This window comes from Lygodium microphyllum, chromosome 18 (assembly GCF_053477565.2).
Source record: "Lygodium microphyllum isolate KBCC chromosome 18, Lygodium_microphyllum_v1.1.10, whole genome shotgun sequence".
NCBI classification, from domain to species: Eukaryota; Viridiplantae; Streptophyta; class Polypodiopsida; order Schizaeales; family Lygodiaceae; genus Lygodium; species Lygodium microphyllum.
In genome coordinates, this window is record NC_141152.1 from 108,016,357 (window position 1) to 108,027,369 (window position 11,013).

The following is an 11,013-nucleotide window of genomic DNA, read 5'->3' on the forward strand; positions in this document are numbered from 1 at the left end:
ACTTATATTTATGGAATCAAAGTAGCAACACAAGCAATATTTATACTACTCATCAATCATAAAGATATATCATGTTCTTCATAAAAAAGCTAAGGGATTAACTCATAAAATATATTTATTAAACCATAGTACATTCAATCCCATGGTCTTTGGAGAAGGAAAAGAGTCTCTATTGAGAAATTAATTTATCTAGATTCACCTAATAAATTGGTAGTGGAGGTAGAAGAGGGGCTATGCTTGTCATCACAAATGCTTGCTCTATCAGCAGAGCCACTTGCTCCACTCCTATTGTGATTGGGACTTGCTTTGCTCTATAACTAAACTCTTTCTCTTTGGGGCAATCTTTTTGAAGCAGCAATAGGACTACTCAAAGAGAGGGGTTTGAGGGGACAAAGAGGTGAAGTATGGCCAAGGGTGGCAACATGTGAAGGGAAATCGGCATGAGGTAGTTTTTCTAGAGCATCCTAGACCCCTCCTTATATAGTTTCTTGAAGGGGTGTGTGAGGCATTTTTTCACATGTAAAAAAAGTGAAATTTTCAAGCAACAAATGTGGAAATGTGTGGGATCTAGGACATGGCAGGGAGCTATGGTGGACGAAAGAGGAAGAATGAGCTCATGATGACATAGACAAGACTTGATTTGTTACACAAGTGAATTATGTTCCAAGATTGAGTCTTGGACTCATAAACACAATCTTGTGTATAAGACTGACAATGACCAAGACACTAACTGAAATGGTAAAGCATCATGATATTGCATTCATCATATAAAAGTCATATCCAAGTACAATGTTATATAGAGATGGGTAGGTGTCACTCTTTCTCTCTATGCATATGGGATTCCTATCTCAACACCCTTCCTCAATCACAACCAAAAGTACAAAGTGTGTAGAGGCTTTAGTGAAAGCAACACCTGCAAACTGTGGGCACACCATAAACATGGCAAAACACCAAAGGCTATCGCAAAAAAGGCCAAGTGTGGGTACCACAAACATGGTGGACATCTAGAGGCTGTAACAGGGGCCTCACAAAGTGTATAGAGGCTATAGTACAAGGCTACATGAGGAGTTTACAAGCTTATGATAAAGACATTTGGGCTAGGCAATACAAGGCCAAAACAAGCCAATAAAAATTGGGTCAAGGACCAGTAGGCCCATGCAGTTTTCAGCATTACTTTTGACATAGATCTTCAATTCATTATAAGTCTTCTTGTCAGAGTAGTCCAACTTGCTCTTTTTGATCATGTACTTGCTCTTCACTTTGCTTGCCGCTTCAGAGTCTTCATGATTTTTCTGCTTATTCTTCTTATTCTTTTTCTCTTTGATCTTTCCTTTATAGTCATCATTTTCATGGACTTTGCTTGCATTACTCATATACTTCTTTTATTTATGGTCCCCGTCAAACAAAGGTACTGTCTTTAAGGCAACGAAAATATCTTCAAACTTTTGCGCTTTCATGTCTTCAAGGTCTTCAAATGGGTACATTGATAGCATTTGGATATAGGCAGCTCCATGTCTTCCTCCATCTTCTTGAAGGTCTGACATCCATAAAGTCAAGTTGTCCCTTAGCACTTGCATTATTAATGTACTATCCTTGTATGAATCTTCACTTAGTGTATCAAGCTCTGCTATAGCTTCATCAAAGGCTTGCTTAGCAAGATGGCATGCCTGCTCATCAGGAGAATTCATAATTTCGTAATAAAAAACTAAAAAGTTCAAGGCTAGTCCAAGATAGGGTGGATAGGTGGCAAATCCGTACCAACTATGTTTAATGCAGCCTGATAAGCTTTAAGAGACTTATTTGCAACCTCTTTTCTTTTACTGCCTATCTTAAACTCGGCCAAATACCAGAAATAATCACCTTTCATCTTGTAATAAAACACTGTCGATTCTTTTGTGTTGGATGAAGGAATAAGATGCTCATCAATAATCATCAAGATATCGTTGCAGATCTTGGACAGTTCTTCCTCCACTTTGTGATGATATTCTTTAATCCTTTTAACATTTTTTTTGTTGGCTTTTGCTTCTTCTTTCTTCTCAATGGAAGACAATATCCTCCATGAAGCCCAACGAGCTCCAATGACATTCTTATAGCCAACAGATAGTAGGTTCCTTTCTTCAACTGTCAATTCTACATCAAGCTTGGCCACTTTCTTCATCAATTCAACCATCTCATCATATCACTCCACTTGCTCAGCAAGCTTGGCCATGTAGACATGGCTTTCATGCTCCTTCTCGATACTCATGGTGTACAGGAGGGGGGAAGAGACTCGAGTAAAGTGAGGCAGATCGACGAGATCCAGACAAAGGAAGGGGGTAGTGGATGTGAAGGTCCCAAGAAGGAGAAGTATGGGAAGAAAGTAGATGACATAAAAGAAAAGAGAGATAGATAGGAAAGCTCCAAGTTGCTTGGCTATGGCTGCCAAGTAGGTAAAGTGAAGAGAAGAAGTGGGAGATGAGGTCCTGAGCTAGGGATTGAGCTCAAGCCAAGCTACATGATAGTGAAAGAGAGCTGAAGGAGCAGTGTCATGCCCGATTGGACTCTGATACCATGTGGAAATGTGTGGGATCTAGGACATGGCAGGGAGCTATGGTGGACGAAAGAGGAAGAATGAGCTCATGATGACAGAGACAAGACTTGACCTATTACACAAGTGAATTAGGTTCCAAGATTGAGACGACTGACAATGACCAAGACACTAACTGAAATGGTAAAGCATCATGATATTGCATTCATCATACATAAAAGTGATATCCAAGTACAATGCTATATAGAGATGGGTAGGTGGCAGTCTTCCTCTCTATGCATATGGGATTCCTGCAGCCTGCATGTCTTCAGGCCCATTTTCTCTTGCAAAGAGGCAGCATAGATGTGATTTCAAATCTCAACAAAAAAGAATCTAGACTCGGGACCCAATCATAATGGCCATGTAGTGAATGTCCAATGTGACGAGCGGTATCTCTGTTGTTGCAGCTCATGACTAAAGTGGTGACTAAGGCATAGACCTTGTCATCTTGTCCTTGGTATACATGGTAGTGAGGCTATGAAGGCTTCATTGGCACCCTTGGCTATGCGTGAGCAATCATTGGCTTATAGTAAAAACTTTTTAGGAGGTCACCCATTCCAATAGTCTCATCACCCAAACGTGCTTAACTACTAAGTGACTATCCATCAAGCTAGTCCTTGTTGTTATTCTACACTACAAAGATAGCTTTTATAAATTTATTTTAAGAGGGCTTTCCAAATACTTCCCACTTGTGAATTGGGGTATAACACCTCATTAATGGTGACTTTTTTCCTCATTATTGAGACACACTTAGAGGTACTGGTGTAGTCCATCAAAAAAATTAGTGCATATATATTTTTGTTTTAATTTTGATTGCTTATTCCTTCTTCAACCATGTCAATATTCTCATAAGCATGGTCACTACTCATCTACCTCATTTGTTATTTATTCAAATAGCATGAGTAACATTTTTTAAATCATGGAATCCACAAGTATGACCTATCTACCTACCATGTTTCGAACTAAGCACACAAGTATGCCATCCTATTTTGTGGTTTTGATGTGTATAAGTGGCTTCATTGTTGAAGTGTCCATGGTCTCAAAAACACACACACAAATGTTCTACCTAAAGACTCAAGGGGGAAAGGGAGAGGTATTTGTGGTGTGCTAGAAGGGGGAGTTTGTGAGTCCTTGTTTGCTAGATATAGAGAGACTAAAAGCTCTATTTTGAATTATCATTTTATAATCAACATTTTCTAAGTTCAAAATCATCCCACTCCTTCAAAGAAGTTCATATTTCCCTAATTTATATAACTTTCTAGAAATCATTTGAGAGGGTTGAGTTAATTAGAATATGATTCTCGTGCTTTTTTAATTAGCTAGTCAAGTAATGCATTCTCTAATATGTAGATTATGCTATTAGCACAATAAGGCATTAAGTGAATTGTGAATATTTGAGCCTCCTATTGAATCCTAAACCAATGGGCATCAGGGAGATTCTTAGCAACTCTAGTTGCCTTTTCTCTACTTGTCACTCTCCCTTGGGGCACCATTACACTTGCCAAGCCTCTTTTTCTTTTCCTTTGTTTTTTTTTGTCTAGTTGTCTTGACATAAGTTACTATGAAAAGCTTTGTTTCTCTTTCCATTAATTAATAATGTTAATCCAATATGATAATGATTGAACTAATATTGAAATCTAGTTTTAAAGCTCGCATAAAACTACACAAAGGTATGTTAATACAAGATTCACGTTGATGGATCATTTTTGGGCTTTGGAAAAAAATTTCATTAAAACCTTGATAGAGAATGGTAGATGAGATTGAGAAAGTTTATAGGAGAGGGGACATGCACAAGTTAATTGAGTCACACATTCAAGTTCATTTGACTAAAGAGTCCACTAGATGCACAAGTTGACCCTAAATAATACCGACATTGAATATGAAGTGAGGAGAAAAGGCACAACATGAACTTGTAGTTAAAAGGAGAGAGAAAAGAAAGATTTGTGCCTTTCATCTAGTGGAAGTTACACTTGATTTCAATCATTAGAGTCTCACCACATAGGATAGGATTTTGGCTTCCTAGATTTTTTTTGTTACCAGTGTAAGTTTTCGATTATTATTCATAACTAAGGATGTATGATCTATTGACTAGGTATATATAGTGATGAGAGTTTTAAAGCAAAAAACATAGCATAAAGATGGCTAAAGAAGTTGAAGCAAGAGCTAGAAAGCTTTCACAAAAAGGTTTGGATTTGGCTTCTAAAAAGAATCATCAAAGCATGATCCGGAAAAGCTTATTATTCATCATGCTATTACTAATGTATTGAGGAATATATGACTTTCCAACTGTGTTAAAGGTCTCTAATTTCAATCAAGAGCAAATCTTGGAATAATTGGAAAAAATATGTGATACAAGCTCTATGAAGAAAGAGATCATTGGGACTTCTATAGGAATTCATCCTTCTTTTACAGTAGACTAGAAATTTGCTAGAAAGTATCCAAGTACCACATGAGTTAAGAAAAGATCATTGGCATTACATAGTGTATATTGGTCCCTTGTGAAGGATATTTCCTTAACTCATGCATTTGTTATCCATTTTTAGGATAAAAGATGTTTCTTTCTTCAAAGATCCTTGGAAAACTCTCCTTCATTGAGAAATTTATTATCCTCAAAGTGGACAACAATTGCAAAAGTCAAAGAAATATTCTTGGCAAGGGACTAAGTTACACTTCATAATTCTAAGGATCTTTCCTTGACTCATGCAATTGTGCAAAGTCAATACATGGGCACTTCTTCGTAAATATAAACTCTAAGATAAGAAAGGGATGAATTCCTATAGAAGTCTCAATTAGATATTTCTCCATAGAGCATGCAACACATACACTTTTTTAAGTATTATAAAATTTACTTTTGATCAAAAGAAACCTTCAATATGATTGTGAAATCATTAATCCTTGGGAGAATTTTCAATAGGTTACCAAGGTAATAATGAATACATCATGTCTTTGAAACTTTTCAAAGTTCTCTTGAATATGTGCTTAACTGAGCATGAATCTTTTTGTAACCTAGGCCTTATTTTTTGAATTTGTGATTATTTGAGCATGAATCTTTGTGTAACCTATACCTTATTTTTTCCATGAAGGTTTTTCTATCTATTGTTTCAATTTCGTTAGTACTCATTATGTTGTCTTGCCTATTTCGGAACTCCTCATTGGATGCCAATGATGAGGTGATACTCTGAGAGTCTCAAAGAACTTACATTCCAAGTGATCAATGTCACATTCTAGCTTTGCTAAATAAGATGATTCTCATCCTTCACCAAATGCCCTTCCCAATCTTCATTTGTTGTTGACAAGTCAAGTTTTTAACTTGTTTTTAACTTTCTCTATTCAAGTAAAATACTTAACTGATTATAAATATTTTGAGAAATAGCCATTGAGTCAAGCATTTTGTTGGTGGAATAGATTAACTTTGTATTAACTTGAGTGAAATATCTGATTACACTAAAGACCAACTTTATTGGGAAAATTTAATGTGTTTTGAGCATTAGGGTACTTGATCACACTAAATACCAACTTTATTGGGTAGATCTAATGTGTTTTAGCTTTCTAAGGAAGATGTGATGCAAGCTCAACTTTGTCATTTGATGAGTGTAGGGAATACAACATAGATTTATTGGATGTATGTTAAATTATGAATTTGTGATAGCTCCTTAGGCTTTGGTTTCTTTTCTTTAATTCTTTTTGCTTGTTGATTTTGTCCCTTGATATTGACTGTGTTCTTGTTTTGTTGAATTTGAACTTTTGACTTTGCTTTTATAAACATGGTTTCATTCTTGGTCTTCTTTATTTGGAATTCTTTGTTTCCTTTGTCTCCTTGAACTTTCTTTTTCTTCATATTCTTCATATTCACTTGGTTCAAGATTTTTTGCATTTATTCTTGAAAAGAAAACATAAAATATATATTTTCTTTTGGGTACAATGCTTTTTGGATATTTGATATCTACATAGCTTGTGCTCATTTGCTCTATAAACTTGGGAAAGCTACGTGGACTTAGTAATTTTATGGCTCACATGACTTTTTGGAATATTAGAATTTTTTGTGATAGCCCATTGATATTGAAAATTATCATACGAGACATTCTTACATGGCTTTGGGCATGGAACTCATGCATATAAAATATGCAAAGTCCTTAAAATGACTCATACAATTGTGTCTATCTCTGTAGAAAGAAAATTTCGATGATTACAATAATTTTATTAGACTTTTTCATGATAAAACCCTCATGAAAATTATTTTTCAATATTTAGTTTTGACTTTTGATATGTGTGAATAGTTTTTAATTCAAATTGGTCTTTTATCGGTAGTAGTGTGAGCACAACGTAATGTGAACTAGTTTAAAGAGAGAAGCAGTGCAAATAGGGGTTGGAGTTTAAACTTGAACCAATCTAAACAAATACCAATGTGTAAGGGATTTAGAAGAGGGCTTTGTTTAGACTTTAGGATTGTCTTACAAAATACATCCTTATTAATAAGGAAGATAATTGTGACAAGATGTGCATTGACTCAAGTTGATGCAATGAGGATGGGAGTATATTATCGATAGTGCCATTTTTAGCTGCAGATATACTTGAACAATAGATGACTATGTTTATAGGAAATAGGTTCTATCAATCTCCTCCTTTTGTTCTCTTCCTCTTATCTTTTTTTGACAACAAAAAGCAAGCCCTCTACTTGCTTTCACAAGTTGCCCCCTAGCTTCTTCCAAGCAACCCCTTAAGCACATCCCTTAAAGGTTTAAGCTATCCCCTTAAGCATATGGCTTAAGCTACCACCTTGTAACAAAAGGCAACACAAAAAAGCTAGCAAATAGTCCATGTACAACCCCTACAATGTATGTCCTTCTTCTTCCCCTTGATAATGAAAGCCTTTAAAAATGGATTGGAATTGATAATGGCCACAATAAAGAGCTATACCTTAATGGATGATGACCTCCTTACCTTCTCCAATGAGATTGACACCTCCCAACCTTCAATTCATGAGAGAGAAAGAGAGAGTATGCTAGATTAGGTGGCCTACTTTTATCAGGAAAAACAAATGATAGCATCACTTATGGGATGCTTTGGAAAGATGCATCACTAATGGGATGCTCATGAAGATTGCATCACTTATAAGATGAGTGCCATCACATAAGCCATGTGTCACTATAGATGTTGCATAGGGCATGTGCAGAAGCAACATGTATACTAATGGCATTTTTCATATTTTATGTTAGAAAAAAGGGCATTACTGTGGTGCATGAATTCTAGTAGTGTTCCTACTTTTCCATTTGGACATGACTACCATGATCATCATTATTGTCCAACGGAGATGCATCTCAACTTCTCATCTAATTAAAGATGATATCCTTGCTCACTCTTAAGTCATTCATGGCATAGGCTTATAGCAATGATATCCTTTTTGCTTTGTAGAATATCCCATGTAGATACATTTTTTAGTCTTTGGATCAAGTCTCTTTCTCAATTACACATGAACATATGCAATACAACAAAATGTTCTTAAATGCAACTCATTGGGTTTCCTATCTATAAAGCATTCTTTAGGGTTACACTACAAACTATATTTGTAGAAGTTCTATTTAAAATAAATCCGATACTTTGAATAGCCTCAAACCAAAGGTGCTTGTTGGTATATTCCTTTTAGCTACCAAGGCTCATGAAATTCATGTAATATGCCTATTTTTCTTTCTACAACCCCAATTTCTTGTGGGGTATACATGTAAGTAAATTTTTGTTTTATACAATGAAATCTCAAAAAGTCATTGAGCCAATTAAATAGATATTATTTCCCTCTATCCTCGAACCTTTTTTCTTATTCTCTTTCACTTATAAAAGCATAGGAGAGCAAATTGAGGAAGAGTAGAGGCAAGAGGAGTTTCCATTATAGTTTGAGTACCTTGAATCAAGCAAGAATTAAAGTTTCACTTTTGAAATCTAGAATTTAAAAAAGAAGAAAATGTATCAATGAGCATTCTCTTATATTTTTTATTGTTCTTAGGAGAAGGAGTGAAATAGGTAAGGGATAGAGATTGAAAGTGGGAGATAGAGCCAAGAGAAGAATCTTGAGTGAGAGGAAGATGCACCAAGCGAGGGAGAGGAATCTTGGTAGAATAAGAATATATTTTCAATGGCTAACCATTGAGCTTATAAAGCACAACACTACGCAATCATTAGGTCCAAAACATATAAAAAATAGTACTCTTGTTAATCACTAGATTAAAGAAAGGGCCAATAAGAGTTTGCCACATGTGCAATAATATAGTATTCTTGTTTCCTTTGTTTTGGAGATTTTAGAGACCATTTCATATATTTCTCCTCCTTTTTAGCAAAAATCTCTAAAATATGACATCTTTTGGTAGTTATAAAGCTCATGAAGCTAATAAAAGTTGGCAAAAGATGATATAAAAATGAGGTTTAATTAATATTATTGATTTTCTAACTTTTGAGATGCATTTGAATATTCTTATTGGCACATAGTGTATTTCCATTAGCCTTGTTGGCATTCGTTTTGAGTTCATCAACCTTTCCTCTCTAAGTTCCCTTCTTTGAACATTACTTGCACTCGCTTTTTTCATGGCTTCCACAAGGCATCCTTCTCATTTGATAAACAAAAGTGCAGATGGAAAATGGGAGCCCAAAATATTTAGGATAAATTATTGGTTTACCATGTTGCCAAGGCTATTGGGGCTCTCACAAGATGATGAAAACAAAACAAGAGGATGTGAAATATCATTGGTTTCAAAATTACAACCTAGGGGTGGTTTGCTTAGATGCAACATGTTTACATGGCAAAGGAGATGTACTTGTCTCCAAATAAACATTTTCTCAACAAAGCCATAATAAGTTTAATTTTGAGTCGAACATTATATGCAAACGTATATTTTTATTAGAGCATTAATTATATATTTTATTATTGGTGTTATACAACAATTTTTGAATGGAAGCCTATGGAGAGCCTTAGCGACACCTTCTAGGCAATTCACAAGGAATTTGCAAACATTATCTATACTAATCAAACCATAGGTTTTTTTAGTGAAGGTAGGATTTTTGTATATTATGCACAATATGTGATTCCATCAAGAGAATATGTACATGAACATATTTAGGATTTCCTATCACCAATCCTTGAATTGGGAGACTCATGATCAAGTAACAATAAAGAGTTTTAAACTTGGAATACTCGAACTTGGCATTCATAAGGCCATTACTCACAGAAGGATATCTAAAATAATACACTTTCTATAATATTCCCGCCATAACACTTCATAAAACAAATTTGAGCTTGAAATGTTTTAAAAATTACTTGTTGAGTTATCACATAAGTGATCGCATGTAATATCGAATCTTGCATTAAATCAATTTTGCAATCCGACATGAGAACATGCCTCAATGAACCCAGCCAACAAAAAAGTAAATACGCCTCGTAAATAATATTACGACGACTTGATCATAATATTTCCTGCATTATATTTGATTTAGCATTCCCGATTCCATTCAATGCATCAAAGATCGCATTGATTTTGCAACGGCAAGACAAATCACAAAAGCCTTAATCGGTAGACAAAGAACGCGCAAGAACGAGCATGATATTGAGTAAGTTAAGTATCAAAGAGTATGGCATGACTTTCTAAACTAGATAAGTCATGAGGTAACTTGGCCAAAAACTACCAAGATGAAGTCGTTTTGAAGGAAAAAAGACGGTTTTTAAAAAATAGGCCAAAAATCATGACGTTTTTAACGCTTGGAGGAAGAGAAAGCATTTTAAAATCATCCCTATGCCACCATCCAACAGGTAGGCAATCAAAAAGCATTTTTTATGAAGCTTACTTAGCTCTTGACAAGTAGCCAAAAGAATGAGTGAATGCATGCTTCCCTCTCATAGCTATAAATATAACCCCTCTCCTTCACAAAGAAAGCAAGAAGGAAGACCTTCTAATGATGGAAAATTTTCTCTACATCTCTTTTCTATTCTAGCTTGAGCCTTGAAGAAGGAAAATACCTCTCTTCTACCTCATTTCCATTTTCTCTACCCCATGTTACGCCTTTCTTCCATACAGCCATATCGCTAAGCAAAACACTAGGTGGTAAAATTTTTCTAGACGACCACCAACTCTCCCTGAGCTACCACGTTAATTTCGCCTAACATCCATGGCTCCACAAGATCGCAAAAATTCAAGAAGCCCATTTGAAGCAAAAGAAGCAAGAAACGCAATCGATGGAGAAAATGATGTGGTAGGAATTGGAAAAACCCCCGTTACTATAAACTTGATAGAGGTAACATCTCGTCGGTTTGGAAAAAAATAATGTTTTATAAGCTTATCCCTATATTTGGCTTTAAATTATTATAAACGCATTTTAAAGGAAATACATATAAACTGTCGCTTAAGAAAATGGCCTAAGTAATATAATAATACATTAGGGGAGTTTTGAGGTCTTGAAAATGCCCT

General features: G+C 35.3%; 1 pseudogene; it reads right to left on the minus strand.

The window, feature by feature from the left end:
- Window positions 1–1,470: 1,470 nt before the first annotated feature.
- LOC148021243 (14-3-3 protein 7 pseudogene) lies at window positions 1,471–2,245 on the minus strand (annotated as a pseudogene).
- Window positions 2,246–11,013: the final 8,768 nt, after the last annotated feature.